We start from the raw sequence: 24,041 nt of genomic DNA on the forward strand, positions 1-24,041 counted from the left end.
GATTTGTATATTGACCTGGGTCTGGGGCTTGGTCCTTTGGGATCGAGAGAACCTTTTGTCTTTTACTGGTATTGGGGTATTGGTTTTCATAACCATTTGTCCCCATAACGAGCGGCACTGGTGGTGATACCGGGAAACTGGGGTGTCTAAGGGAATTGCTTGTGTGACTTTTGGTTAGCCAGTGGGGTAAAACCAAAGTCTTTTCTGTTTGGCTGGTTTGGTGTGCCTTGGTGTGCACAGAAACCCCAGCCTGGGGCTGTAACTGCCCTGCTTTAAGCAATTTGTCCTGAATTGGCACTCTCAGTTGGGTCCCACCAGAACCAGCATCGTTACAGGGTGACTCACTCGAGAGTCCAATAGACCATTTGTTGTTGCCTAGGCCAGTGTCCTTTGTTCCTGTGAGGCTTGACTGGGTTTGTCCCATACGTGCCCTGATGAGGTGTGAACTGCCCCTCTGTTCTTGGAGAGTTTTTGCTTGGGCTTGTTTTAAGCCATGAGGACACATTCTCAGCCTCATAAAAATATACAAGAAATTACAACCTATAACATTACTATAACAATGATTACTATAACATCACTATAACAACAGTGCTCAGTGCATCATGAGCCTTCCGAATACACCCAACATGACAAACTTTGCATTAGATACCACACAATCATATTATAAGGATGAACATGGGGGTGCTGGGTGTTCCCCCGAGGTACAGAACATCACAATATCTCACAGACAATAGATGACTTCAGGGAACTCAGAAGCATGCAGAAGAAGAAGAATGCCCATGAGATCTTGTCTGAGTTCCTGTCCCATGTCCTGTCCCATTATTGAAGAGTGAACTGCTGGCTAGGTAAGTGGTGTAGGGCAGAGGGTTTTGGTTTTGTGCAACATTAGTCCATGTTAAATGGGGAAAGAGGGCAATGGTTTGGATGGCCTCCACTCAGTACACAGGGAACCAATCACCTTGAGGACAGACTGGATAGAATAGTCAGGAAGACATTAAAGTAATTACAAAAAGGAGGGTAAACAGAGGGAAGATATGAGCACTTAGCACAAAATCTGGATGTTGAGAACAAAATTAATCAAGGAACCAAAGGACATGAAAAGAAGACATTCTTTCATTGCCTTTACACCAATGTTAGGAGCCTGGGTACCATGCAAAAAAGAATTTGAATTGCTCATTTACAAGCATAAATTCAATCTAGCTGGTATTACTGAAACCTGGTGGGATAATTGACACAATTGGGAAGTTAAAATCAATGTTTATAACTATTTAGAAACAATCAAGTGGGCAAAGGGAGATGGAGAATGGAACTCTGTGTGAAAAATTATATTACCTGTTTCAATCACTGATAACTCAGCAGAAAATTATCTTGAATGCATATGGATCAATGTCCTGACAGATCAAACACAAGATGGGCTACTAGTTGGTGCCTGCTAAGACCACCAGATCACATTAGTGAACAGAATGATCAGCTTCTTACGTATCTATCTATAATGCACAGGGGCCGAGGAAGCTGTATAACCATGGGGACTTCAATGTGAGTGACATATGCTGGAGGTCTCATGCTGCCAGTACTAAAACATCCTTTGAACTACTAAATTTTATATACAGATGACAATTTCCAAATTCAAAAAATGTTGTATCCAACATGGGGGAATTCTGTATTAGACTTTGTCTGGACAGATCAGATAAAGGGGACCTGATCAGTGAACAGGAGTGGCTAACAGGGGAGTTTTGCGAAGGAGTTTGGAGGAGACAGTGTGCGGGGGGGGAGGGGGCTAGGCAGATACACTTAACATTCTGTAAACTTAGAGCCAGAAACACCCCCCCCCCATAAAAACAAAACAACAAAGGAATAAGCTTCAGGAGTAAAAGGATAATGCAGGCAGAACTCCAGCAACAGAATGGAGACTATCCAGTTTATTACACCCAATGCAACCTGCATGATTACCTGCCCCATGGCATGTGTATACATTCAGTACAAGGACCTTATGGACCTCCGAGACCATGTACGGGCTTTGGAGATCAGATTGGCTGAACTGGAGAAGCTAGAGGTACATAGATGAGACTTTCCTGGACACAGGAGAAAGATCCCACACTTGGTCTGACATCCTCTTTGCTGTTGAGGAGGACGAAAGTCTCAGGGAAGGAGAACATCCAACTGGAGTAGAGGTAAACAATTCCATAGTTGGGATTCTTCTTCCAGATGATGCTGTGGTATCCTCTAGCACTGAGGGAACTCCAGTTATTAGGAAGAGACAGATATTAGTAATGGGTGACTGGATCATTAGAAACATAGATAGCTGGATTTGCAATGACTGGAAGAACCACACAGTCACTTGCCTGCCTGGTTTGAAGGTTGTGGATCTCTCGAGACATCTAGATAGACTTATGTGTAGTGCTGGGAAGAAACCAGTGGTTGTGGTAAATGTAGCTACCAATGACATAGGGAAGGATAGGAGAGAGGTCCTGGAGGCCAAATTTAGGCTGCTAGGTAAGAAATTGAAGTCCAGGACCTCAATGGTAGCACTCTCTGAAATGCTTCCAGTTCCACGAGCAGGACCAGTTAGACAGGCAGAACTGCAGGGTCTCAATGCGTGGATGAGATGATAGTGTAGGGAAGAGGGGTTTAGATTTATTAGGAACTGGGGAAACTTTTGGGAAAGAGGGAGCCTATACAGGAAGGATGGGCTCCACCTAAACCAAAATGGAACCAGATTGCTGGCACTTAAAATTAAAAAGGTAGTTGAGCAGGTTTTAAACTAAGAGCTAGAGGAAAGCTGACAGGTGCAGAAGAGCACGTGGTCCAGACAGAGACATCCCTTTGGGAAGGATCCATGAATGGAGATTCTCTATGTCCTAGTAAGGAGGAGAGAATGGAAGATGATAAAATACAGGTAGGATCTGATGAGATACAGTCAAATGAAAAAAAGTCCCATTCGATTACAGCATGTAATGGCAGGCAATTAAACAGTGACAGTTTTTTAAAGTGCTTATTTACCAATGCTAGGAGTCTCGGTAATACAATGGGTGAACTAGATGGCCTTGTATTAAATGAGGCATCACAGAAACTTGGTAAAATGAGGATAATCAATGGGACACAGTAATACCAGGGTAAAAAAAAAAATATCAGAGGACAGAAGAGGTCGTGGTGGGGGTGGGGAGTGGCACTTTATGTGAAAAAAAGCATAGAATCACATGAAGTAAAAAATCTTAAATGAACCAAACTGTACCATAGAATCTCTATGGATAGTAATTCCATGCTCTAATAATTAGAATATAGCAATAGGGATATATTACCGACCACCTGACCAGGATGGTGATAGTGACTATGAAATGCTCAGGGAGAATAGAGAGGCTATTAAAATAAAAAACTCAATAATAATGGGAGATTTCAACTATCCCCATATTGACTGGGTACACGTCACCTAAGGACAGAATGCAGAGATAAAGTTTCTTGACACCCTAAATCAAGGGTTCTCAAACTGGGGGTTGAGACCCCTCAGGGAGTCACAAGGGGGGTTGCGAGCTGTCTGCCTCCACCCCAAACACCACTTTGCCTCCAGCATTTATAATGGTGTTAAATATATAAACAAGTGTTTTTAATTTATAAGGGGGGTCGCACTCAGAGGCTTGTTATGTGAAAGGGGTCACCAGTACAATAGTCTGAGAAACACTGCCCTAAATGACTGCTTCTTGGAGCAACTAGTCCTGGAACCCAAAAGAGGGGGAGGCAGTTCTTGATTTAGTCCTAAGTGGGGCACAGAATCTGATCCAAGAGGTGAATATAGCTGCACCCCTTGGTATTAGTGACCATAATATAATTAAATTTAACATTCCTGCGGCAGGGAAACCACCACAGCAGCCCAAAACTACAGCATTTAATTTCAGAAAGGGGGACTACACAAAAATGAGGAAGTTAGTGAAACAGAAATTAAAAGGTACAGCACAAAAATTGAAATCCCTGCAAGCTGCGTGGAAAATTTCTAAAGACACCATAATAGAAGCTCAACTTAAATGTATTCCCCAAATTAAAAGCATAGTAAGAGAACCAAAAAAGTGCCACTGTGGCTTAACAACAAAGTAAAAGAAGCAGTGAAAGGCAAAAAGGCATCTGTTAAAAAGTGGAAGTTAAATCATAGTGAGGAAAATAGAAAGGAGCATAAACTCTGGCAAATGAAATATAAAAATATAAATATAAATAAAAATATAAAAAATATAATTAGAAAGGCCAAAAAAGAATTTGAAGAACAGCTAGCCAAAGACTCAAAAAGTAATAGCAATTTTTTTTAAGTACATCAGAAGCAGGAAGCCTGCTAAACAACCAAGGGGGCCACTGGACAATTGAGATGCTAACTGAGCACTCAAGGACGATAAGGACATTGCGGAGAAACTAAATGAATTCTTTGCATCGGCCTTCACGGTTGAGGATGTGAGGGAGGTTCCCAAACCTGAGCCATTCTTTTAGGGGGCAAATCTAGGAACTGTCTGATTGAGGTGTCATTAGAGGAGGTTTTGGAACAAATTGACAAACTAAACAGTGATAAGTCACCAGGACCAGATAGAATTCACCAAGAGTTCTGAAGGAACTCAAATGTGAAACTGCAGAACTACTAACTGTAGTCTGTAACCTACCATTTAAATCAGCTTCTGTACCGAATGACTGGAGGATAGCTAATGTGATACTAATTTTTAAAAAGGGCTCCAGAGGTGATCCCAGCAATTACAGGCGGTAAGCCGGACTTCAGTACCGGGAAACTGGTTGAAACTATAATAAAGAACAAAATTGTCAGACACATAGAAGAACATAATCTGTTGAGGAAGAGTCAACATGGTTTTTGTAAAGGGAAATCATGCCTCACCAATCTACTAGAATTCTTTGAGGGGGTCAACAAGCATGTGGACAAGGGGGATCTAGTGGATATAGTGTACTTAGATTTTCAAAAAGCCTTTGAAAAGATCCCTCACCAAAGGCTCTTAAGCAAATTAAGCTGTCATGAGATAAGAGGAAAGGTCCTCCCATGGATTGGTAACTGGTTAAAATATAGAAAACAAAGGGTAAGAATAAATGATCAGTTTTCAGACTGTGAAGAGCTACAAAAGGATCTCTCAAAGCTAGGTGACTGGACAACAAAATGGCAGATAAAATTTAATGTTGATAAATGCAAATTAATGTACACTGGAAAACATATCCCCAACTGTACATATAAAATGATGGCACCTAAAATTAGCTGTTACCACTCAAGAAAGAGTTCTTAGAGTAATTATGGATAGTACTCTGAAAACATCCACTGCAGCATCAGTCAAAAAGTGAACAGAATGTTAGGCATCATTAAGAAAGGGATAGATAATAAGACAGAAAATATCATATTGCTTCTATATAAATCCATCTTGAATACTATGTGCAGAGGTGGTCGCCCCATCTCAAAAAAGATATATTGGAATTGGAAAAGTTTCAGAAAAGGGCAACAGAAATGATTGGGGTATGGAACAGTCTCTGTATAAGGCGAGATTAATAAGACTGGAACTTTTCAGCTTGGAAAAGAGACGACTAAGGGGGAATATGATACAGGTCAATAAAATCATGACTGGTGTGGAGAAAGTAAATAAGGAAGTGTTATTTACTCCTTCTTTTAGCACAAGACTAGGGGTCACTAAATGAAATTAATAGGCTGCAGGTTTAAAACCAACAAAAGGAAGTATTTCTTCACACAATGCACAGTCAACCTGTGGAACTCTTTGCCAGAGGATGTTGTGAGGACCAAGACTATAACAGGGATAAAAAAAGAACCAAATAAATTCATGGAGGATAGGTCCATCAATGGCTATTAGCCACGATGGGCAGGGATGGTGTCCCTAGCCTCTGTTTGCCAGAAGCTGGGAATGAGTGACAGGAAATAGATCATTTGATGATTACCTGTTGTGTTCATTCCCTTTGGGGCAGCTGGCATTGGCCACTGTCAGAAGACAGGATACTGGGCTAGATGGATCTTTGGTCTAACCCAGTATGGCCATTCTTATGATCACAGAACTGAAAACTAATGATAGCTTAGTTATGATGATCATGACTTGATCATATTTATATTTTACAAAGAGAATAAAGCCCATATATATATATATATATAGAGAGAGAGAGAGAGAGAGAGAGAGAGAGAGAGAGAGACTTGGTCTTTAAAAGATCCAGTTTCACAAAACTATAAACAATTATGAGCCTAATTAGATGGTAGGAAGAATTTAATCAGAAAAACATGAATGATAATTGGGAATTGTTTAAGAACACTTTACTAGATGTGCACAACACAATCCCACAATCAAGGAAGAAGGATGTATTGGTTAAAACAAGAACTACTTCAGTGGGGTAGTGAAGGCAGCTATAAAATAAATAAATAATATTTAACAAAGAAAGGGTAAGTTGATCGTAATGAATATAAGTGATAAGCTAGGAATTGTAAACAAATGATAAGGGAAGTAAAAGAACACAATGAGAAATCTATGGCCAGTTGAGTTAAGGACAATAAGTAATAGTTTTTTTAAATATATTAGGAACAAAAAGAATCCTAACAATGGTATTAGTCTATTGACCAGGAGAATTACCAATAATAATGCTGAAAAGGCAGAATTGTTCAATAAATACCTCTGTTCTGCCCTTGGGGGAAAAACAGATGATGTAGTAATATCATATGATAACACTCTTTCTATTCAACTAGTATCTCAGGAGGATGTAAAGGAGAAGCTACTAAAGTTGGATATTTTTAGATCACCAGGTGTGGATAACTTGCATCTAAGAGTTTTAAAATAGCTGGACAATTAAGGTTGATTTTCAGTAAGTCTTGGAACACTGGAGAAGTTCCAGAAGGCTGAAAAAAAAACTATTGTTGTGCCAATATTTAAATAAGTTTAAACGGGATGACACAGGTAGCTTTAGGCCTGACATCAGTCCTAGGCAAGATAATGGAGCAGCTGATATGAGACTTTATTAACCAAGAATTAAAGAGGGGTAACATAATTAATGCCAAGCAACATGGGTTTATGGTAAATAGACCTTGTCAACCAACTTAATATCTTTTTTTATGAGATTACAAATTTGGCCGATAAAAGTAATACTGCTGATGTAATATACTTAGACTTCTGTAAGTCATTTGACTTGGTACCACATAACATTTTGATTTAAAAAGTAGAATACAAAATTAATATGCCTGTGATGGGGTGGACTAAGCCCAAAGATCCCCTGCTTGAGGCCTCAGAATTCTGCCACACCCATCCCAGGAAAGGACCATTGAAGAGGTCCTCCAAGCAGGCTAGAATGGCTGCAGGAGAAGCAGCCAATCAGGGCTCAAGAAGGCCCTATAAAAAGGAGCTACAGAGTCAGAGACAGTACAGTTCCTCACTAGAGCTGGAGGAGTGTGGATGGTGTGGCTGGCTGAGGGAACTGCAGCACAACGGACAGCCAAGTGCTTAGTAGAGACTGGGGGAGCAAGGAAGAGCTCCTGGCTGGCTACTGGGCCTGAGCTTAGGAGAGCCCTGAGTTGAGGGTAAGGCAACGGTGAAGGCTGGGGCCCAGAGTAGTGTGCGGGCCTGGATTCTGACCCCATCCCCATAGGGGAAGGGCCTACAACTGGACATCAGTAAACCCCTAGAAGGGGACTGAACTGTCAGGAGTCCCAGCTGAAGACTGGGCCAAAACAGACTAAGAGGGCAAAACCATTGTGTCCAGGTAGGAAGCCCTGGGGGTATGGCCCAAAAGCAGGGATAGGACTGGTTTAAAGACTGCAGACACACCCAACCAGAGGGGGCACTCATGAGAGGTGGGTGCTGACCCTGTTACAATGGCACATATTAAATAGATGGCTAATTGATAGGTCCCAAAATAGAATTGATGATGCCTCTTTAACATTGAGTGGGGGTGTCTAGTGGGATTTCCACAGGATTTGGTTCATGGTCCTACAGTAGTTAACACTTTTATGAATGACCTGGAAAAAAACCATAAAATCATCACCGATAAAGTTTGCAGATGACACAAAAATTGGGGGACGGGGAAAAAACAAAGAGGACAGATCACTGATACAAAGCGATTTGTAACTGCATGTTTTAATACAGCTAAATGTAAATACATACATTTACAACAAAGAAAGTAGGTCATACATATGCGATAGGGAACTCTATCCTGGGGAGCCATGCCTTTGAAAAAGATTTGGGGTCATGGTGGATAATCAGCTGACCATGATTATGATGCGTGACCAAAGGGACTAATGCAGGGGTCTCAAACACGTGGCCCATGGAGTTATTTCCTGCGGCTGCCAAGCTCCCCTAAACCGCCACCCCCACTCCTCCCCAGCGCGCTGTGTCCCCGCTTCTCTGCCTACCTCCAGACACTTTCCACTGCCAAACAGCTGTTTGGCAGCGCTTAGCGCTTTCTGGGAGGAGCGGGGAGCCACATGCTCAGGGGAGGAGGCGGAGAAGAGGCAGGCCCGGGGCCGGGGTGGGGATTTGGGGAAGGGGTTGGAATAGGGGCAGGGAGGGGACAGAGTTGGGGTGGGGACTTTAGGGAAGGGTTTGGAATTGGGGTGGGGAAGGGATGGGAAGAGGTGAGGCAGGGGCGGGGCCTCATGGAAGGGGTGGAGCGGTTGTGGGGCCAGGGGCAGTGGGGTGCGGGGGTCAGTGATGCGGCCCTCGGGCTAATGTACTAGTTCTCATGTGGCCCTTGTGGTGATTTGAGTTTGAGATCCCTGGACTAATGTGATCCTGGGATGCATAAACAGGGGATTTTGAGTCGCAGTAGACAGGTTATTTCACCTCTGTATTTGACAGTAGTGTGACCAATGCTGGAATACTGTGTGCAGTTCAGAAAGGTTGTTGATAAATTGAAGAGAGTTCAGAGAAGAGCCATGAGAATGATTAAAGGGTTAGAAAACCTGCCTTATATTGAGCTCCTTGAGTCTGTCAATCTGTTTAGCATAAGAAAGAGAAGGTTAAGAGGTGACTTGATTACAGTCTATAAGTATCTATGGGGGGACAAATATTTGCTAATGGGCTCTTCAGTCTAAAAGAGAAAGGTATAACATGATCCAATAGTTGGAAGTTCAAGCTGGAAAAATTCAGACTCAAAACAATGCATATATTTTTTAACAGTGAGAATAATTAACCATTGGAGCAATTTACCAAGGGTTGTGGTGTTTTTCTATCTATATCACTGGATATTTTAAAATCAAGATTGGGTGTTTTTCTAAAAGATCTGTTCTAGGAATTATTTTGGGGAAGTTCCATGGCCTGTGCTATACAGAAAGTCAGACTAGATGATCATAATGGTCCCTTCTGGCCTTACAATCTATGAAGGGAAGTAGTAGATGGAGTGGAAGTGGCCTCTCAGAAAACCAAACTCCAGGCTATGCCGAGCTTTAAAAATCATCATTAACACTTTGAATTGCACCTGAAACCAAATGGGAAGCCAGTATAAAATGTCAGTGTGGATATCAGGAAGACTCCTAGAGAGTTTTGTTCTACATCCAATTAGAGTCAGACAAATTAACAGAGCAAGATCTTAACTTACTTAATACTATTGGACTGGCGACTTCCATTTAAATTAAATACCGATAGTGTAGAACCCTGGCCCACAACCGTGAACAAGTCTGCACCAAAAAAGGCGTCGGTAACATTTAGACTAAGGCAGTATTTTTCTGAGTCATTTAGAGACAGTCTGAGATCCAAAGAGAGTCTCTTTATTCTTCCCAAGGGCTGCATCTAATTGATCCTAAATCAAAGAGAAAATAAGTGTTTCACCAAAGTCAGTGCTCAATCGATAATGATTATTATTACTAAATATTTATAACATATCAGTGCTCACTGGCTCAAATCAGGATAGGGCTCCCAGTGCTTACAGAGTACATCCAGTACAGGGACCATAGTTTGCTGCCTGTGGAGATTACAGCCTAAGGAATGGTTAATAACAAATATGATCTGTGCCCTACTCCAGAGAAGATTATTTTAATCTGACTCTAAAATGGGAACATGTAAGAACCAGCAATATTTATGTTGTTTCTTTATTTGCTGTCTTACAGTGTCATTGCCTTATTAGATTCCGATACATCATTGCATGCTGACAGAAAGGATCTGAAATGCAGAATACCTGTACTCGCAATGCAGAAAACTGAATAAGCAGCGGAGATGAGTAATAAAATGATAATGTTGTTGTTTTTCTGATGTGACTTCATCTAAAGCAGAGACAATACTGAGAGCCATCTGATATTTTAAAACGCCTGAGTCTGCAGCAGACAGTTTTCCCAGCTGTTTTCAGTAACTGAATCTTTATCATCATCTTATTTGTGGCTTAATATGTTCTCAGATGAACTGTCACTTTCTATTCTCAATTAAAAAATGAAAAGAGGGCTCACTCCATTTTGTTATTTTTTTTCTGTACTTGCCGTTGAAAGCTGGCTGCAGACATATGGATTTATTTATTCCTGAGAACTGAAGTGTGGATTGGCAAGCAAATCTGAAGGAAAGTGAATTGAACAGGTTTCTTGCCTGGTCCCATCACTCTAGTTTTAGTCTTATTGCTTCTTTTCGCTAAGAGCGTTGCCTTTTCTGAAGCTCCTTCCTCAATCCCATAAATTTTAGGCAGTAATAGACAGGGACAGACAGAAGCAGAAGTCTCCTAGGCTGGAATCTACTGCTGCAATAAACTCTCATCTAATCTGCTTGAGAAGTAAAATCAAAACAGCACAACACTGAGCCCTAAAGCCCTTCACTGCTCACCATCTCAGCCATTCTCATGGTAGAATTGCAATCAGTTACTCCAATAGCTCAAGTGGCAAAGGTCTGTTAAGTCTATCGTAAAGTTCCCACCCTGGGGGACTGTGGGAAGAGAAGGGATAGTCTCATGATTAAGGCAGTTAGAGCTGCCTTGGAGAATTGGTTTCTATCCCCCCCCTTGCTGCAGAGTTCCTATGTGAAGCTAAGCAAGTGACTTAAATGAAATTTTTCACAAGTGGTCACAAATTGTGTGTTCCTCATTTTCTGGGTGCTGGCTTTGAGACCCTGGAGTTTGATTGGTAGAAGTGCTGAATCCTCACCACCACAACTGTTAGTCAATAGGAGCTGTGCTTTGAATGTATAAAGTGCTATTTAATGCTAAGTAATTTGAAAAATCAGGTCCTACATGTCTCACATTGTCCACCTAAAATTACGGGATACTTTTGACCTTAATCTGTTTGTGCCTCAGTTTCCCATGTATGAAATGGCAGTAATACTCCCTCATCTCACAGCAGTGTTGCGAAAATTAGTGTTTGAAGTACTCAGCTATCATAGCGATAAACACCATAGAGAAGTCCATGAGGAAATTAATAATTTTATCTTCAGAGCACTAAATAAGGCACAGGGCACACATTTAAGAATGATAAGAAAACAAAATATTGAATAGTTGCTCATTACGTGAACACTATCCAATCTGTGCACAAAATAAGGCAGCTGCCCTGTGAAAAAAATTGCAGTGATCATGTAATTAAAGACTGTCATAATGTATTTCCACTAGGGGGCCAAATTAAGGTTGCACAGACAACCTCATTTCTGGCATTTCCTATTTTTTGAGTGCTTGACTTTGCAACCTTAATAATGTTGTTTTAATTGGTATTTTTATGTGTAATTATTTCTGGGTACCATAGGCATGCAAGTGCTTTATAAACAAATAGCCGTAGTCCATGCCCTGAAAAGATGATAGTGGTTGACATTAAGATATTGATATTTCTTTGGTTTAACATCAACATAATACGAATTACTTGCAAATAGCAATTGCAAATATTTTAGTGGAGACCATTAAAATCTAAGGCCTAGATCCTGGAAATTCGTACACATCTGGGTTAGGGTTGCCAGGCATCTGGTTTTCTACTGGAACGCCCGGTTGAAAAGGGACCCTGGCGGCTCTGGTCAGCACTGCTGACCAGGCCGTTAAAAGGCCAGTCAGCGGTGCAGCGGGGCTAAGGCAGGCTCCCTGAAGCAACCAGCACATCCCTGCAGCCCCACACCAGAGCCTGTACCCCCAGATGGAGCCCTTACCTCCTCCTGCATCCCAACCCCCTGCTCCAGCCCAGTGAAAGTGAATGAGGGTGGGGAGTAGCCACTGATGGGGGGGGGGGGAGGGGGTTTGGAGTGAGTGTGGGGCGGGGCCTCAGGGAAGGGGTGGGGCAAGGGTGTTTGGTTTTGTGCAATTAGAAAGTTGGCAACCCTAATCTGGGTAGCTTTAACCATGTGAATAGTCCCATTGATTTCAAATGTGAACAGAGGTCCCTATCCTCAGAGGTGACTGAGGTCTGCATGGAATAGGACCAAAATGAGGGAATCAAAGGTGCCACCTAAACACAATCAAAATCCCTGGGGCTGCCAGGGCTGTCTTGAGCATCTGTAGAAGTTGGAACAGTCCTTAGCCTGCTCTAATGCATGATGGCTGGTGACTTCCCCCAAGAGACCATCATATTGGCTGCAGATTGCTATAATCCAGTAGTCACACCCACAGCTCCCTTCCTTGAGAGAATGCTGCTCATGCTAGTCACAAAGAATAGACATCTTCATTCTTTAGCTTTTTCATTTTGTCTAAAAATTTGAAAAACATGTTACACGAGCTATAATAATGAAAATGTCAGACAATTGGAGAAAACACCATACATTTGAAAATATACAAAAGAATAAATTCACTGCCTTGAACTGAGTGAGAAGTAATATAAATGCATTAGTCTACCTGTCCAGGAGAGAGAATATTTACATAGGGATCTCTAAGACTGAATTTCAGTTAAATCAACAAACTTTGGTGAAGCTCCATACTCAAAGATCTGTGTGAAGACAGATTTTATATTGAATGTTTAATTTTAATTTTTATTATGACATTGCCATTCTCCTCATGAAATTTTTTAAAGGCAAAATGCAAAATAATTAAAATATATATTCTTCTCCTTACATCTGATTAAAGGAAGAGCAGAACAGGTCATATATAAAGAGAGGAGAAAAAGTGATAGTTAGTTTAGTGATATCATTGTGAGTTGTCTGGTGCTGATTAGGATGCAGTAAAGGTAGCTCACCATTAGAATACATGAGAAATCAGTCTTTTCAGGAAGTTGCATGTTGTCTTTTCATTAGTGTTTATTGAAACAGGTAAACTTTAGTTAAAGAATGGTGAGAAGATCTCAGTTCTCATTAATTTGCCAATGGCTAAATGATTAAAACACTGTTCTATTAATGAAAACAGTTCTCAGCTCCCTTAGGGCAAAATTTTGGTACCAGTGGCCAAATTATTAATTGGCAATAATTTATTCAATATCACTAGTTAAACCAGGTGTACAGCTGCTTTTGTGTCACCAAAGCTATGCAAGATAGACTGGGCATACTGATGAATCTGACTTGAGACTTTCAATGAAATTAACAGCAGATGGAACCAGCCATTATTCATGGTTGAAGAGAGAGCTATTTCACAATTCCTTAATTTTCCCACTTTTTGCTTTGCATAAAATACTTTCAAACATTCAGAGCTCATCCATAAAACATAGTTGCTCTGTTTTCATTAACTTTTATAGGTGTTAGGCACATACATATTTCCACACTGACTGGTCCAGGTATCGGGAATGTAACTTTATCTTACAGCACTCTAGAAGTATTAATCCATTGGGCTCTCCTTCCTCCCCACTTAATAATATCTAAACTGCAGCTCTCTTTGTCAGTTCAAACTGAATAAATATGTTTTATTGCTAGCAGTTTCACCCAGAGTAATAAAAGGGTTTCACCAAAGAAGAGACACTTAGTCTTAGAGACAGTTAGTAGGGCACCCAAGTCAGTATCTTACAGTGCATCCTATATGGTAGAAGATTGCTATGTCTGAAAGCATGAAATTCATCCTTGTGCAATGGACTGACACGACTTAAGCCCTCTAATGTGCCAGTCTTTTTGTAGTGCTGAATTTCACCCTAAAATGCATACTCTGGCGTTGGGTACTATGGAGAACTCCTGTGTGCTCTGGTGCCTGGGTCAGCAGAGGTTGAAAGATGCTTCCTCCAGTCTCTCAGATGTCAGAAAACTCTCCCCGATTCACAGTAACTTCAGGGATAAATAAAACAGATTGTGGCTTGTTCTGCAATTCTGAATCCCCTCCTCCTCTGGTTTGTCTGCTTCAGAAAAGAGCAAGTGACACAGATTATAACAACTATATCTGAAGTATTCAAGCACAGGGCTAAAAGTGAAACTAACATTTTCTCTTGTAAGCTAAGCTTTAGGTAACCGGAGGATTATTGAGTAGGTTAACGAATAAATACTACTTGGACTGTAATTAGCGTCTAGCCTGAGGTCCAATACTAAAAGAAACACATTGACCCATAACAGGGCAGTCATTCAAAACTCAGCTCTGTGAGGCTTTATCTATACTGTTCAAAGTACAGCAAGATATCGTTCTTCCTGCGGTCACCTTGAGCAGTTGATGTTGAGCTATTTTTGGCATCCATAGTGTTTTGCATCACAACATGCTAGAGGGCTTGATCCTGTTAGGCGCTGAGAACCCTGGCTTGAATCCAGCAGACCACATGCTTAACTTTAACCAGGTAAGTAGTCCCACTGACATCATTGGGTCTACTCTGATGCTTAAAGATAAGCACATGCTTAAGTGATTTGCTGGAGCCAAGCCAGGGCTCTGAGCTGCTGGCAGGATCAAGTCTTGAATGATGAACAGATGCACAATACATGGCTTTTCCTTATTTGCAAATGTTGTATAAAATGTCGCAAATGTTCCCTCTTGTAAATGTTGGATAAAATTCATTTATTAACCAAAAAAAAAAAAAGCCCTACACTCTCAATACTGAAGCAATCCCATGTTGGGTGTGCATAAACTCTACAATGGAAAAACAAAATATTGCCCTCTAATATACCCATGTACCTAGCATTAACTTGAGTGGGAAACAACTGTATGGACCGGAAGCAAGATCTGGCCACATAATTTAAGATGCCATTTTCCCATGATAATAAAATAAAATTAACTCCAGCATAAAGGCCCTCTCTTCTAATAAAATATCACAATGACATTATTGTAAAGACTATTACTACAGCTTATTCAATTTGGCCAATTACTGTACACCCTCAGAGATAAATATACTAGCCAAAAATGTGTTCCTTACCAGCATTCCTGCCTTCGAGCTGTGTGATTATAACTAGGGCTGTCAATTAATTGCAGTTAACTCATGCGATTAACTCAAAAAAATAATCTCGATTACAAAATTAATCTCAATCACACTGAAAATAGAATACCAATTGAAATTTATTAAATTTTTGGATATTTTTCTACATTTTCAAATATATCGATTTCAATTACAATACAGAATACAAAGTGTATAATGCTCACTTTATATTATTTGTGATTAAATATTTGTACTATAAAGATGATAAACAAAATAAATTTGATTTTTCAATTTACCTCATACAAGTACTGTAGTGCAATCACTATCATGAAAGTGCAACTTACAAATGTATTTTTTGTTACATAACTGCACTCAAAAATAAAACAATCTAAAACATTAGAACCTACAAGTCCACTCAGTCCTATTTCTTGTTCAACCAATTGCTCAAACAACTTTGGTTTCAATTTGCAGGAGATAATTGTGACGTTCTGTACCTCAGAGGAATACTCTGCACCCTCATGTCCATCCTTATAATATGATTGTATGGTATCCAATGCAAAGTTTGTCATGTCGGGTGACTTTGGAAGGCTCATCATGCACTGAGCATTGTTGTTATAGTAATGTTACAGGTTGTAATCTCATGTATACAGTTACGAGGCTGCAAATGTGTCCTCATGGCTTAAAACAGACCCAGGCAACTCTCTCCAAGAGCAGAGGGGCACTTCACACCTCATCAGGGCATGTATGAGACAAACCCAGCCCAGCCTCATAGGAACAAAGGACACTGTCCTAGGCAGCAACAAAGGATCTGTTAGACTCTTGAGTGAGTCACCCCCCTTCCTTTCATCAGTTTGGGACTACGAGGAGGTAATGCTCACCTGACTCTAAAGGGGGGTGGGCAAAGACAAGAGGGAAGAAAGAACATGATAAAAGGGAGTTTGCCATGCTCTTCCTCTCTCTCTTCCACCTCCATTTACAGACATCACCACCATGTGACTGAAGCGCTGATCAAAGGGGACAGCCTGGCTGAAGAGCAACCAGCCAGTCTGTGGTGAGAAGCATCTAAGTTTGTAAGGGCACTGAAAGTGTTAAGATCAGCTTAGAATGTGTTTTGCTTTTATTTCATTTGACCAAATCTGACTTGTTGTGCTTTGACTTATCACTTAAAATCTATCTTTTGCAGTTAATAAATCTGTTTGTTTATTCTACTTGAAGCAATGCATTTGGTTTGAAGTGTGTCAGAGACTTGCCTTGGGATAACAAGCCTGGTACGTATCAATTTCTTTGTTAAATTGATGAACTCATATACCCTTGCAGCATCCGGTGGCCATAACTGGACACTGCAGGATGGAGGTTCCTAGGGTTGTCTCCGGGACTGGAGATATTGGCTAGTGTCATTCGGTTGCACCATCCAAGGAGCAGCTTACATGCCAGAGGCTGTGCATGAACAGCCCAGGAGTGGGGGTTCTCACAGCAGAGCAGGGTAAGGCTGGCTCCCAGACTCAAGGCTTGGAGTGACCTAGCAGATCACCAGTCTGGATAACACCAAGAGAATGTCACAATAATGCTGCCTGCTTCTTGTTTACAATGTCACCTGAAAGTGAGAACAGGTGTTCGCATGGCACCGTTGTCGCCAGCATTGCAAGATATTTATGTGCCAGATGTGTTAAAGATTCATATGCCTCTTCATGTTTCAGCCATCATTCTAGAGCAGTGGCTCTCAAACTTTTTTGCACGTGACCCCTTTCACATAGCAAGCCTCTGAGTGCGACCCTCCCTTATAAGTTAAAAAAAATCTGTGGTTTTGATTTGACATTGGCCTTTTAAATACACTTGAGGAAACAAACAATGTTATGCCTTTTCAAAGTGCAGTAGCCTGCAAGAATTCCTTTGCTTGCATCCTCTGAGATTTCTCAGCCTTGTCACGGCTGCAACAGAAGGATACTAACTTGCTAGGAAGCAGCCTCTGACTTTAACATTAAGACTATATTTGACTAGCTCCAGGATTATCCAAAAGGCTAGCAAAAGCATGGTTATTTCTGGCATGTGACAGCATATGATGGTATAAGTGAAGCTATATTGTAAAGCAGAGGTACGTTAACTATGAAAACTTTTATGCCCTTTCTATGTGTTCAATGTTCTGTAGCTGCCCATTTTCCCCTCTTCTGTATTTCACTCATTGTCTTGCTTAAGGCCCTGATTCAGCAAATCACTTAAGCAGATATGTAGGTCCTATTGGTTTCAATGTGACATAAGTATGTGCATAAGTGTTTTGCTCAATGGCGATGCACTTAAGCAAGTGTTTAGGTTAAGCATATGTTCAAATACTTCACTTCAGGATGAAATACCTTTAAATACAAGTAGCACACAACAAATACAAATGAAACCCTAGAATTTGTTACAACACAAGTACACTCTGGGTGCAGAAGGGGAACAACAAAGTATGACTCAGAATGTTGCCTTAGGTTTTAGCCTTTTGTCTCTCATTAAAGTTGGAAGTCACGTGGTTAAAAATTCTGTGCAAGGTTTTGAAAAATAATCCTTTCAGAGTCACCCCACATTAGTCTGCCATTAATATAGATTAGTCAGATGAGATGTTAGGACAGTGCTTGAACGCAGACAGCATGATATAAGGGCCAAGTATTTTGATGAGTCCTGCTCTTATTGTGTTTGCTCTTTGTTTGTGGTGAATGTGGCAATGAAGGTGACAATGCAGAATTATTCTAATAAGGCTAGAAATATACAGAAACAATTTCTGTTTTGAATTTTGAGTAGGGAGTTTCAAAAATACTTCATGTTTTCCCTTATCTATGAGACTAAACAGTCAATGGGGACATTGCAATATGCAGAATCAGAAGGGAGAGCATCTTACACATGAGCTGCATAAAGTCGTTGATAACTTTACAATAAGGCAGCGGGGCCTTCGGCTATGACTACACTATGGACCTTACCACAGCTATTCCTCTTGGTCTAGCTGAAATTACTATAAGGTGGGTGCACAACTGGTTGAAAGGCCATACTGAAAGAGTAGTTATCAATGATTTGCTGTCAAATTGGGAGGGTGTATCTAGTGGGGTCCCAGAGGGTCAGCCCTCAGCCCAGGACTATTCAATATTTTCACTATATGACTTGGATAAATAGAGCAGAAAGTAGGGTTGCAAGTACTTCGGAGTACAGATTTAAAAATCAAAATGACCTTGAAAAATTAGAGATTTGGTCTGAATTCAACAAGATGAAATTTAAGACAAGTGTAAAGTATTTTATTCAGGAAGGAAAAATCAAATGCACAACTACAAAATGGGGAATAACTGTCTAGGTGGTGGTACTACTAAAGAGGATCTGGGGTTTATAGTGGACCACAAACTGAACGAGTGTGATGCAGCTACAAAAAACACAGAGATGATTCTGGGGTATATTAAGAGGAGTGATGTACATAAGATACAGAAGGTAATTGTCCCACTCTACTCTGCACTGGTGAGGCCCCAGCTGGAGTACTGTGCCCAGTTCTGGGAACCACACTTTAGGAAAGAGGTGGACAAATTGGAAAGAATCCAGAGGAGAACCACAAAAATGATAAAAGGTTTAGAAAACCTGTGAGGGAAGGCTAAAAAAGCTGGGCAAGTTTGGTCTTGAGAAAAGAAGACTCAGATGGAAACCTGATAAGTCTTCCAATATGTTAAGGGCTGTAATAGAGGACAGTGATCAATTGTTCTCCATGCTCACTGAAGGTAGGACAAGAAGTAATAGGCTTAATCTGCAGCAAGGGAGATTTAGGTTAGATATTAGGAAAAACCTTCTAACTATATGGGTAGTTAAGCTCTTTAATAGGCTTCTAAGGTAGGTTGTAGAGTATCCATCACTGGAAGCTTTTAAAAACAAGTTAGAACACCCATCAGAGACGGTCTTTTACTTGGTCTTGCCGCAGTGCAGAGGGCTGGACTCGATTTCCTGAGTCTGTTCCAGCCCTACATTTTTAAGATTCTATGACTATTTGTTGCATATGACTGATCATTCAAAACATATGGTACTGCTTCTTCTTCCTGAATAGATTCCTGATTTTTTTTTTAAATAAGCAGAACAGCGAACAAATACACTCCTGGTAAAAAAAGACAGACATTATCAAAGTTATTCAAAGCTGAAAGCTACTGACACTTATTCAGCTGTTCAGGAAAAAACTGATTCAGAACTTTAGACTCTAAGCCTTTCAGGACAGAGACCAACTTTGTGTTATGTGTTTCTGCCATGCACAACATAATGGGGTCCTACTCCACTACACCACCAGTTAATAAAATAAACAACAACAAGATCATCTTTCCATCCAAGAAATGTCTGTCATTGCAAGTCAGTATCTGACAATAGGAACACTGACATATATTTATTAAACTTGCACGTTTGCACTTTTGTACAAACATTTTGTGGCCTTAAGAAATACCACAAAATCACTTTGGTTAATGAAAATGTTTATTTGCAAAATATATTTACCAATCACTTCTTGTGTCACTTGACCAGCATAATTTCTAAATAAGGATACAGGTTGAATGGAGCTATTTGTGAATGCATGAATCTCCAATACAAGCCACCAAGTGCACTGCCAACATGAAAGTTGATTTGTCATTTGTGCTTTTGTTAGTCAAGAGGGTCATCAGCCTTCTGCTTCAACAACTAGAAAGCTAGAAGACACACAGGCAAGTGGCAGAAAGCATCACAGAACTCGTCCAGGTAAAACTGCCTGTTGAAATCACTGTAGCCAGTAATAGTCCAGGAACAGGATCATTTAGGTCAGTGAGGGTGAAGAATAACAGGCCAATAAGGATAAAAGACAGGTGGATAAACTTGGTTTAAGAAAGGCTACAATTAAATTTGGCTATTAAAAGATTAGTGTCAGCCACAGCATTTGACAGGAGGTGTTACAATTATTTTTAGGGGGATTATTTTTACTATATTCACATTATGCACCTACAACAAAATTAGCTAATAAAATATGCCAGCTAGTCCAATAAAATAAAACACATTAGAAATGTGATACCTTAACATTGAAAATACAACCGTGTTCACACTGATGACGAGCACTGGAACTCCTCTGTACATTGTGCCCGCTACCAGTCCAGTTACATACAGAGTGTTGGATTGGTTTTCCTACCAATCCAGTTTAGGAAAACTGGAATACATTCCATTCAGAATCTTTTTAGGAAAAAAAATTGCCATCACACCCCATGCTCTTCTCATAGGTATTTGCCCAGATGATCCCATTTACATCTGGATTTATAGGCCTGATCTAAAGGCCACTGAAGTCAGTGGGAAGACTGCTCCTGACTTCTGTGACTTTGGGTAGAACCTATAGTTTATGCAGTGCATACACTCTAAGAAAGCAGGTGTTTTGGGGAACCAAAGTGCAGACTATGAAAACACCAAAACATTTACTCGTTATCCTGCTCTAGAGCAGTTGCTGTCTTTTCCTTGAATGAACATGAGCCAGACAGTACTGAGCAATGTAAGTTCTTACACTGGTTCCATAGGGTCTGCTGTGGTGCATGGCGGATTATTGCAAGTGTTGTCTATCATACAGGTCTTCAGTCCCTCATACAGATTCCTTGTCATTCTCTAAAAAGTAAAATGGTGCATGCACAGAACAACTCCAACTTCTTCTGTTCAATCCCTCACAGATTATAGCCCTAAACTTGTTTTGCCCTTGAGGGATTTCACCCTATAACTGAAGTTTCCACTTCAGGGTTATCTATCAAAGAAGTTGTTGTCCTCAGACAGTGTGCTGGAATCAAGCTGCATCACCTGGAGGATTTCTGTCAGGATGGTATACATCATTCCTCCTCAGCCTCTAGCGAGACTGATTTGGAACGCACGACTGCCACATTATCTCCCCTTGCAGCATCCTGTTCCTCTCACTCCTCTGCGTTGCCATGACTTGTCTGTTTGAGTAATTTGGAGGCCTAGGTACGTGCTGTGGGCTGCAGCCAACTAACCAATAAACATGGTATTCCCAGTGTTGGCAGTTCTTACAGAAGGAAGACTTTATAAAATAGAATTCAGACTTCATACTGTGTAGAGGCTTCCATTGTTGCTGCAGTTTTAATCAAGCTTTAAAATACATGACTGCTTTATAAAATTTGTCAGCATCTGTGTACAGATGTTCCTGTGGCAATATAATGACAACATGACTGTCACTGTGCCTGCTGAGATCACAGCTGAGAGAGCCAATTTCAGGTCAAACTGACAAAAACTGGGCAGACACTCCCACAGTGGTGGTCTATTCTATAATCAGATTTAACCAAACCAGCAAAAAATGTGCGCTTCTGGATTGCTATACTATCTTAATATGGAGCCACAGGCTCAGTCCACATTAACCCAGACAAGCTGAATTTCTGTGATGAACGGTTATTAAAATCAAAAACTCATCACACATTAGGTTCCTCCAGACACAGGGGCCTGTCTCTTACCCAGGTCAAAGGATACTCAGGACCTTACACCAAAAACAATGCCGTAGCAAATCCTTAGTAAACTAACTAAAGATTTTTTAGCTAAGAAAAGAAATGAGAGCTATTGAAAGGTTAAGGCAGGTAAAACACATTACAGATGGATCAGAATATGTAATCCAAAATGTTAGCAGGGAAGTTAAATCTGCTAGTTTTCTATAAGTCTGTCTATGTTACCTAAGTAGCATTGGCGACCTCAGTCCTTTTGTTCAAAACTTCCTGTCGGAATTCACAGTCTAGAGATGGAATAGGAAAGAGGTGGCCAGGGCCTTTGGTTCTCCCTTTTTATATCTTGACCATTTTTGCTGGAAAAATCCTGGCTGCATAATGGGTCAGGCAGTTTCATGGCCTATGTGCTTGGCCATCAGTTCCTCATATGAATTGCAAATTCTAGCTCGCACCTTTGCATATGTGCCATTTGAGGTGACTTTGGGGATGATGTGCAGACCCCTTGATTAGAGTGCCTTTGTTATTTCTAAAGAGCCAACCTGTGGGCTTTTCATACCCAGAGCATGTTTGAGTTACAAACACATAGCAAAATTTAATAACATGTCAATATACACAGTATAACAAAATCATAATATTCAGCAGATTACAACTTCTCAAAAGCCATACTTTGTACAAGATTTATGACAATTTTGTCATAATGGTGACCATATTATTGTAGACGGTCACCTACTCCTTTAGACACCATTACAATGACAAAAACAGAAAAATGTATTGAGTCTATAGTAATAGTACTGAGGCTTGCATTCTACATGTAGTAATACGCTATAATACCATGTAAATAACATGCCAGACCATTCTGCATTAGGAAGGTTGAGCTGGTTCAAATTTTATTAGATTACGTAAAGAAGGAGGTTTATAACATGCACTGATAAGGAGAGATTCTCTGTTGTTTTTTCCCCATAGCGTGGACTATATCTTACTAGCACAATTGTCTCGTGGACCTGTCTCCCCTACCATTTTTACTTTCATAACTTCCCAGTGGAAATTACAGCAGTTACTTATGTGGAAGAGTAATGTTATGTATGCGTTTAAGCTTCTGTTAATGCAATTTAGAAACTGGAAATACTGCACCATATGATCAGTTCCTCCTCTACCTCTAAATCCTCTGTGTACTGCAGACTGAGACCCACAGCTATGCAGCGTTCTATACTATATTCAGCCTGCAACTGTGTGCAGACTGACCGGCGGCACCTCCTGCTGGTCATCTCAGGGAATTAGCTCACCAGCCTCCAGAGCGCCCTCTTCAGGATGGTGACTTGCCTTGCTGCTGGCTCCTATGTCCCTCCCAGGACCCCGGTGCCCCTTTCTCTGGGTGCCTCCTAGCAGTACCCCACAATTCCAGATCTCCCCCTCCAAGGGGAACCCCCCCACTATCCCTACCTCGCCTCAGTCGTAGGCTCCTGCCAGTCACCAGGTAGCCCCCGCGGCCTGGGGCAGACTGCAGTATGAGCCACTCATCACTGGCAAGGTTGGGTTTGGACCTGCTGCCTCTGCCTACCTGTGGCTGCCCCTGTAATCCCCATAACTAATAGGCCTTACCAGGCCCGCAGCCTGGGGCTTTCCTAGGCCAGAGCTCCCCGGCTCCCTTGGCCTTTCCCCAGCCCTGATCCAAACTAGGTCGTGCTCAGCACCTTGCAGCCAGGCCCTTCTCTCTCTAGAGGCAGAGGGAGACACTCTCCCTGGGCTTCTGGCTCACAGTCTTTCTAGATCCAGCTGGGCCCTGATTAGGGCGTGGCCCCCAGCTGAGGCTGCTTCCCCAATCAGCCCCTCTGCCTTCCTTCTATAACAGCCCTCTCCCAGGACTGTTCTAAACCCCTCTGAGCCCGAGTGGGTGTCCACCCCGCTACACAGCCACAGTGTGCAATAAGGCTTATGAGAACAAATGGCCAATTGTTAACCCATTACCACTTAGCTGGAACATTACAGGAGGAAAAGGTGACACTGTTTGAAGGAACGGTCTCCTTTTACCCACTAGTGGACTTTTGCCATCTAGTGCACTTCTGCACTAGCAACTTGTACCACCATTTGCTTGAGCCAAATTGTGGATTTGTTACTTACGTTGGTCAGCAGCTACTCAGGCAAGTAGTTCCACTGATATGAAAAGGCATACTCTTGTGTGTAAGTGTCCATCAAGATGAGTAAGGGTTCCACAACTGGGCCATAACAATGCAAATTAAATCTTCAGACATCATGCCTAAAGGAAAATAATGCATAACAAATAAAATAGGATCCTCGTATACTTCAAAATCTAAAGATGATACAGCTGCCAGGCCAAGGAGATGTGTTACTACACCATTATTAGAAAGTTAATGTAGCATATTAACTAATATAGCATTTCCCAGAGCTTTCCCCAGGAAGTGTTCTTTGATCTACAAGTATCATCCACAAGTCTTAAATCAAGGCGT

At 41.2% G+C, this 24,041-nt stretch overlaps 1 long non-coding RNA gene across 2 annotated transcripts in view; it reads right to left on the minus strand.

The window, feature by feature from the left end:
- Positions 1-12,566: 12,566 nt before the first annotated feature.
- The window catches only part of LOC122464921, a 104,042-nt gene continuing 92,567 nt past the window's right edge, over positions 12,567-24,041 (minus strand). Inside the window, exons 3-4 of one of the 2 annotated variants that reach the window (XR_006289360.1) lie at positions 23,695-23,830; positions 12,567-14,143 (exon numbers count right to left, since the gene is read on the minus strand). This is a non-coding gene — a long non-coding RNA (uncharacterized LOC122464921). The remainder of the gene's footprint in view (positions 14,144-23,694; positions 23,831-24,041) is intronic. The other variant, XR_006289359.1, reaches the window with a different exon arrangement.

The sequence above is a fragment of the Chelonia mydas genome, chromosome 3 (genome assembly GCF_015237465.2).
Source record: "Chelonia mydas isolate rCheMyd1 chromosome 3, rCheMyd1.pri.v2, whole genome shotgun sequence".
NCBI lineage: Eukaryota > Metazoa > Chordata > Testudines > Cheloniidae > Chelonia > Chelonia mydas.